The sequence below is a fragment of the Genypterus blacodes genome, unplaced genomic scaffold (genome assembly GCF_046128005.1).
Source record: "Genypterus blacodes isolate CSIRO-AG114 ecotype Tasmania unplaced genomic scaffold, CSIRO-AGI_Gbla_v1 ptg000005l_1, whole genome shotgun sequence".
Taxonomy (NCBI): Eukaryota; Metazoa; Chordata; class Actinopteri; order Ophidiiformes; family Ophidiidae; genus Genypterus; species Genypterus blacodes.
In genome coordinates, this window is record NW_027466819.1 from 3190431 (window position 1) to 3198795 (window position 8365).

The following is an 8365-nucleotide window of genomic DNA, read 5'->3' on the forward strand; positions in this document are numbered from 1 at the left end:
CATAATTCTTAGGTCATTTATGTCCTGTATATAATCACACATGGTCACTTCTCACAATATGCATTATTGATTTATTTTCCCCATACACATGGAGAAGAACTTGCATGATGAAATAAATCCAAGCTGACAATTTTGTAGTACAATTACGTGATTTCTTCAGTTAAATGTTAGTTTGACTTAACTACAGATAACTTACTTTTTATAGATGAAACGTCTTCTTTTGTATTACGAAAATCCAAGCAGAGGTCCTGGCTCGGCACTGAAGGGACACAGTAAGTTTCCCATAGATGGAGACAGTGACTATCCACTCCAATGAAAGTTTGGGGTTCGTCATGCTCCTTTAGTGTGTGTGTGCGTACGTGTATGTGTGTGAGAGAGAGAGAGAGAGAGAGAGAGAGAGAGAGAGAGAGAGAGAGATGGGGAGAGAGATAACTGTTAACACAGCATTAGAAGAGAACAATCAGAGGCAAAGGGGACAACAAAGCAGAGTCTGTACAAACCAGAGCTGGAATTTTCGAGCCACGTCTTTTGTTGCTCAGTGATATTCAGTCCAATTAGTGTGTGTTGCGCGTACACACACATTCATGCACACACGGTTGCATAAAATTCATGTACGCATGGTAAATGTGTGAGGGTAGGTAGATATGCATGTCAACGTCTTTTTAATTAGTTTGCATGCCGGCACTCTCTCTTCCTGTGTGTGCACAGTATGTATGTGAGTAAATGTGTGAATATGTGATGATATAAGTTTGAAATCTGCAGCTATTAATTGTCATAAATGCCATTACTTCAGAAAATATATACATTCGTGTGCATCATCTAACATCTTTTTCAGATTGGGATGAAACTGTCTCATTATCTCAGCAAAACTACTTTTTCTAAAATGATGTTAACGTCTTGTCCCCTCTTAGTCAAATCTCACAAACATAATTATCCACCGCCACTGTGCCTCGTCCGTGCTCACTGAGTGAAAATAGGCCATTTGAAGTGCTGTCTATTAGGCCCTCTCGCTCATGTGCACGGGAAAGTGGAGGTCGCTGTTAGAGTTTAAAGTTTTCCACTGAGTGATCTTGAATGGGAGCCAAAAACAGTTCAGTAATAATGGGGGACGACTGGTCATTATGTCTTTGAAGTTCCCACATTTCTCTCAAAGACAGGAATCATTGTGACCATGTCACGTGTGCCATGTGGCCCTGTTGGCTGCACTTTCCAAACTGAATGCGAGCTCCTGATCCACTGACACCATGTCCATCAGTTAGGGGCTTCAGCAAACGGCTAGATCCAGGATGATGTCTCAGCCGTTCCTTTTTTGTTCATAAAATTGCATGGTGATGTTGTACTGACTGAACTATTGGTACCGAGATGAAACATACAATAAGCAAGACAAAGCAGAGCACACCTGGTTTGAAAACAGGATTGAATGCACTTCTTGAAAATAACCCATACATTTATTATTTTATCAAATATGTAATAATGTTTATTATACAGTAGATAGTACGTGCTAATATCTTGTGAATGAATACATATTGTACAAATTAATATTTGCTGGAGAATAGCAAGACCAGAGCAGCCTGGGGATAATGATGTCATACCTCAGCACACCTCAAACCAGACAGCAACCTCAACGTCATCAACAACAACAAAACAAGCAGCAGCTGGAGCCTGGGGCTGTGTCAAGTCAACGGAATTAGAGCAAGTCAGACAGGAAGTAAGTTTACAATAAAAGCTGAATGAGTGTTTTCATAAAATAACTAAATGGGCAAAAGGCAAAATAAAAATGATGCGAAAGGATGTTAGAAAGAGCCAAGGAGCCATTAGAGCAAAAACTCACTCTTTGTTTTGAACCTGAACTGGAACAAGAAGAAGAGCCAATGTGGTCTAGAAAATAGACTCCAGAACACCTGTAAGTCCCAAACTAGCTCAGGGGACAGTAAAGTAGTAATTATTGTTGTAGTTAACAACTTAAAATGTCAAACATGAAGCATGACTGAAGGAGTAAAAGGATTAGTATGCAAAACGTCATCCCCAAAAGTAAAAACTTTTATTTTGAAATGTATATCGGAAACAGTATTGCGATACCCCGGTTGTCTTGATATCGCACTGCTGGAGTGGCGAAGCTGAGGGGCCCCGGTGTTTGTTCCAATGCCGGGAAGCGGGGAAGCAGGAAACGCGGGCCCGGAGGCTGCAGCCGGGCCGCCGGGGCCAATGAGCCGGGCACACCGCGGGCAGGACATGCAGCCGGGCCGGGCAATGCGTCGCATCTCTGGCCTGGTCAACTGGAGGCAGAGACCGTGCAGGACCTCATCCCTGTTTGCGGCAGCCAGCACGGTGTTGTGGTAGGCATCATGACGCAGGGATATCCGAGACTCCTTTCAATCACATCGAGCTCCTGGAAATGAGAAGATGTATTTACACAAGTTTACGTGTATTTTAAACAGCAGAACAAGTCTTTTGAATATTTTTTTAGCACTCTATATTATTTTATGATGCTTATTATACCTCAGTTCATAAGAACCTGTGTTTTTTCTTTCAACCTTTACGCCCTTTAAATTCCCATGGCTTGTAAATGAGCACCTCACAGTGACAGTTACTGTATTTGTGGTGTCTTTTTTCAGAAACCAGCTGCTTGTATTAGTTCATGAGTCTCTAAATGTTTACAATGATTTAAAAACATATATTTGTATCATTTTGTAACAACACTGAAATGTTAATATAACCCTGGTGGTGAATTTAAGTTTTGCTTTCATGTTGACCTTTGTTGATGACATTTGGATATTAATTTTTTATGACACAGTCACGACTGTGCAGGGCTCAACGAGGACATGCTGATATAATAAAGCGTCTTTGTGATCCTGTGTTATTGTAATATTGAACAAAACATGAGAAGACAACTGACAAACATGACATTATTGTACTCTTTCATAGCATTGACATCTTGTGTTTACATATACGACTATTGTGCTAGAGTGCAGTGCATCATGAATGATGTCACAGTTGACACACACTACTTTGAGAACCCGGGTGCAGAACAGCGCATGTGTGTATGTGTGTGTACATCGATACAATGAGCCTGTGTTCACTCACGGCCAGCTGCACACATATTCTTTCCCCAGCAGCTTGAAAGCTTTCATTTAAGGTACTGAGGAAAGTGATAGTTGCCCTAATAACACTGTAGGTTTTCTTAAACTGCTAAAATGATATCCTTACCTTATCAATGTGAGAGGCACAAACCATTGGCATGACACTGTATCGCGAATGACAAATGGCCTCGCGTCTCCCTGCATCCAGTCGGTTAAAATCTTAAATTGCTGCAATGGAGGAATAAGCTGCGTCATTTCTCTGAAGATCTGTTGAAATCCAATCAGTGGAATCTGAAGCGTTGCTTCAGTTCCAGCATGACAGACGAGCACTGAAATTAAACTGAGAGAGACACAAGAGTAGAAAGTCTTGTGTACCTTACAAACTTCTCGGCCTTGGTGGAGGTATGCACTCCCTGAGAGCCTTTCAGTGGGGAATGAAATTAGCTAGAGCATTTTTTTTTTGTAGTTCCAGTGTGCAGATGTGATGTAAACAATGAATTGTCTTGTACTCTCTCTGCAGGTGTGTGGCCTTCAGCCCGCTCAGAGCCTTCAGCCTCCTGTCCATCTTGCTCGCTCTGCTGGTTGTCGCTCTGACTGCCAGTGACATCGCTCGGGCGCGATCTACAGGTAAGCCAAGGTTTTTTGAATAGAAACCAGTAATATCTTGGAAGTTGAAATGATATTTCTATATAAAATCAATTGTGTTGATACTGTAGTTACACTCCCAAACACCGTCCTAGTATTATTTAATAACCTAACATGTTAGGTGAAGGAGGGGGATCTATGTGTTTTTTCCACATTAAAGTATTTAAACAAAACCCTCAAATGTACAGTATGTCCCCTTGTGAATTATTGGTATATTTTATATCATTGCTTTTGGGGCAAAAGATAGATTAAGTTCTCCCTAACCCATCATTTATGCTAAACGCACTTTAAGCCACTTTACACATCAAAGACTCAGTAATGATAAATGATTGAACGATGCATTTCTTCTTTTCCACAGGAGCTCATTTATGGCGCAGTATGACTGGAAGGTAGGATAACCCTCTTTTTCCATTTTGGCAATTTGTAATTATTTCACTTTGATGAACGGCTTCATCTCACAGTAAGAAGGTCCTGGGGATAGAGTTGGTATCATCTCCCTGTGTAGAGAGCAGCGGTTCACATTCCTGGTCGCTACATGTTTTCCCAACTCTGTCTGCTTGGTGCTTCCCAGATCCTGATTGGATAAACAAGTTTGCTAGTCAGGCAAATGTAGAAACGGGAGAACTGGAAGATATCTAGGACTGTGGCTACCAAGGACTTGGAATGCATGGATGGATGGATACATTTTTCAATGAAGCATTGAAGAATGTTTAGTGTGTAATTGATTGATTGTGCTGGTTCTTAACGTACTGTAGTTCTCACTGGAGCCCAAAGATGCAGGTTGGAGTTTAAACGTTACCGGTCCTCTTTCTTGCGTTTAATAGAGACAAATTCTTTGAAACTATACTTACTAACGGGACGTCGAACACACAACATTCTTCATCCTTCACAATGTCATCCCCTGAGGCTTTAGTGGAAGGTCCTCAGTGTGCGCCCTGCACAGCCAATTGGTTCCACATGACCGCATGATCTAATCTCACCAACACTCACTCATTTAGGCTTGAGCATGTGATGTGTAGCTTACAGTTTGAAGTCACAATATCACATGCAAATTAGTATAATGTCATCTAGGGGCTGTGTTAGTAACATATTTGATAAACATTTTGTTTACATTTTGATCATCAGGTAATCTTCTGATGTAGTTTATCTGGTCAAATTGAAAAAATTATTGATTCTAGTTTCAATTTGCTGGTGACCTTTTGTTATGTCTCGTCTGTCATACATTTATCCTCGTTCAGGGGTCTAAATGGAGGACATTTTTATTCAGTTCTATGTTTAGCATCCATAAATCTGAACTCAAATAGCAAGTTATGTGTATGAAAGACAGCGTGCACATAGTTTGCGTGTACGTGAAGGCCACACATGCTTCCTCCATTTTCATCATCTCTAGTGTCAGCTTTTGCCACTTGGTGGAGCCTTAACCTCATTATCTTCAAGAATCTACGGTGATTGTTTCATAAAGCAGGCATCAAGGAAAACAAAACACCATCTATAGCTGTCTGAATGACAATGACTGCATGGGAGAAGACCAAGGAACAGCACAGAAGTTTGTCAAAATGTGTCGGGAAAGACCACAGTCATCCTAGTAAGATGAGTAGTCAGGTATATCTCAGTCAGGTAAATAAGATCTTTTTGGCCGGTCACACTAACTTTGTTCTGAGACAGCAAAGGTTCTCAAAGAAAAGAACAGGATCACTCTGTTGCCTCATAGCAAGAAGGTCTTAGGTTTAAATCCCGGGTAGTGCAGGTGAGTCGGTGTTAGTGAGTTACTGACCCATTTGGCCCACTCAGTCTGGTTGCTGTCGAGCTGTCATCTCCTCTCTAAATCCACAGATTACTGTAGGCGGCTGGCGGGGGTGAGCGGACAGGTATGCTTTATCACACCCCGGCCCTCGATTAGAAACCAGGGAAGAGGATTGATCCGTCACTTGATCCGTCACCGTTGGCCCGGTGGGCTTCAGTGGGGGTGACAGGGATTTGTGGGCGCCAGGCTGAATGTGACACGTCTGAGTCATATTACTGGTAGGTAGCTGGGTATTAGAAGGCAAGAGTGTTTGAGGTAGAGTATACTGATTATAGGTTATAGGTTTTTAGTATACAGGGGTTTCACCTTAAAGGCAGACAGACTTTGATTGAAATGTTATCAACCAGTGTTCCAGTTTCCTTTTGCTATCTAAAGACGTGCCTGTTTGGTCAACTGGAAAGTCTTAATTTGCCCGTAGGTATGAAGAAGAATAGGGGATGAATACAGTACAAGATGAGTAAGATGAATGGAGGAAAGGGGCGCGCTGATTGTCCCTGAGGATTGCCACCCAGCAGCTAGTCCGCCTCTTGTAGCTTGTTGTTTTCTTTGTGACATTGCGCCTACAACACTCATCTGGCTGCAGTTTGTGCTGTGTTTCATGTACGTGCATCTGGCCCCGAGTGTCTGTCTGCATCTGTGTATATCCGTCTTGCTCCCTCTCCCTCTGACATTTGCCGGCAGGGTGGGGCTGCGTTGTTATCATCTGTTGTTGTCTGTCACAGGTGGACTGTGGGTAATTGTGAGTCAGACTCAGGGAAAGTCTTGTGGCAAGGGCTCGTGGGAGATTAGCAGACGACCCAGAATGCACGCTGACAGCTGGGGCCGTCTGAAACAACAGGAACTGTGTGCGTCTGAAACGCATCACAGAAACAAGTGGTCGATTGATAAGTTTCTAGCCTGACATATATGGAAGTCAGCAAGATCTGTTATTTTTGTTTTTGCAGTCACACCAATCCTGTTTTTGTACTTGCTTCATTCAATAACGTTCACGTTCCAGAGCTTTGTGAATTGTATAAGAGTGTCAAACAAGGCCATAATGCTGTGAATGTGTTCTTACTGGCTGCCGTCCATGATTGTGGGTTTGACCTAGTTCAGCACTTACCCTATTTACCTGCCTTGACCCCTTAGACTTATGCCTGTCGCCAAACATGAAAGGCTTTAGCTGAAACCTGTTTGGCCCCAGAGGAGGTTGTTATATCAGCTGTCAGCTGAGTTTTTGGACATCAATGAATTTGGAATGAGGGGGTTGGAAGGCAGCACAAGTCATTTTCTTTCCATGCTAAGTTCAGAACCTATCAGTCAAACCTTGTACTATTTGGATTTGAGAGGATGTTGTAATAAATATTTTTTTCTGAACATAGTTTCAATACAATTGTTTGTGGACAATAGATTTAAATCTGAAAATACTGTTTGTCCAGGAGAGACAAATAATATATCAATAGTTTTCCAAGTGAAGTCCTTTTTGATTATAGTTGATATACTTGAATTATGATCATTATTACGATTATTATTATTGGGCCTCAAAGCCTCTTTTTGCTGCCTTGTGTGCCATATATATTAAGCAATCTTTATCTTTAAGCAAGAGCTTAATATAAAAGGAATGAAATAAAAAATATATATTTCCATATGTGAAAGGCTGATGACAGTGTTTCAATTATCCTGAGGTGACTAGGCGTGTGTATGTTTCCTCTTTGGCTTTGTTCAAAACCTGCAGCTTATTAGATCTGCTGGATTTGAACTGCTTCATGGCAAATCCAGCTCTGTATCTTCCAGCACATAGCACTCGAGTTGAGGTGCTTGTTGTTGATGTGGATCATGTTCCAACATTTGCCCATCACACACACACACACTCACACACACACACACAACCACACACAGCTTGGGAAACATATTGCATGTGACATCAGTATGAGTCGTCCCACTGTCGGGAAAAACAAAGTCACCGAGTATCTTCCACTAATTCTTTCCTGAATGATTCGTGATCTCATATGTCCATGCGCTACCCAACCGCCCTCCTACTTCATCTGACACTGGCTCTGTCTGTCTCTCCATCATACTCTGGCTATTTTACACATTAGCATCAAATTAAAATTAAGCCTACACATTCTGACACAAGCGGTTTTATTAAATAGTTTTAAATGGAATAACTGACGCGGTTTGTGATGTAATATTGCTTCATACACAGAATCACACCAGTAAAGCCCATTTAGAGCAGGATTTAGCCATAGATATTACAGAAGGGAAGAAGGCCCCCGTCATGGCACAGCTGGTCAAACGTGACAGTGTGTAGTTTGTATTTTTGGCGCTGTCGGCTTCGGGGAAAGCTGCATCGCTGTTTGTACCTGCAACAACCGCTAACGTGCTTTAAGACTTGTGAAACCTGAGTGCAGTTTGTGTGTTATTCTCCTGACGTGTGTGTGTGTGTCTGTATAGCAGCTAGGATGACACAGCTAATGAAACAGGAAGCAGGGAAGCCAATCAGATCTCTGGACAGGGTGGGTGTGCATCAGAGGGAAGCCTCTGATTGGACGGTGGCTGACCGGCCGGTGGAAACACTCATGGCACGAGTGTTTCACCACACACAGTCAAATGATGTTGTGAAGTCATTTGCTTTGCATTTGCTTTGAGTTGTTTCTCTTCGCTCACCATCACACGTTTCTGTTTGTCCAGATTTACTTAGGAGGATTTTAGTGACCACTCACATTTGATGATACATTCAGATAATCCGCAACAGACCGACGTGAATATGAAGGCGCATGGATTGGTTTGTGCTCATCACAAACCTTTCTTCCTGGGTACAGAATAATACACACTGTGGACTCTCTGTTAGGCAACC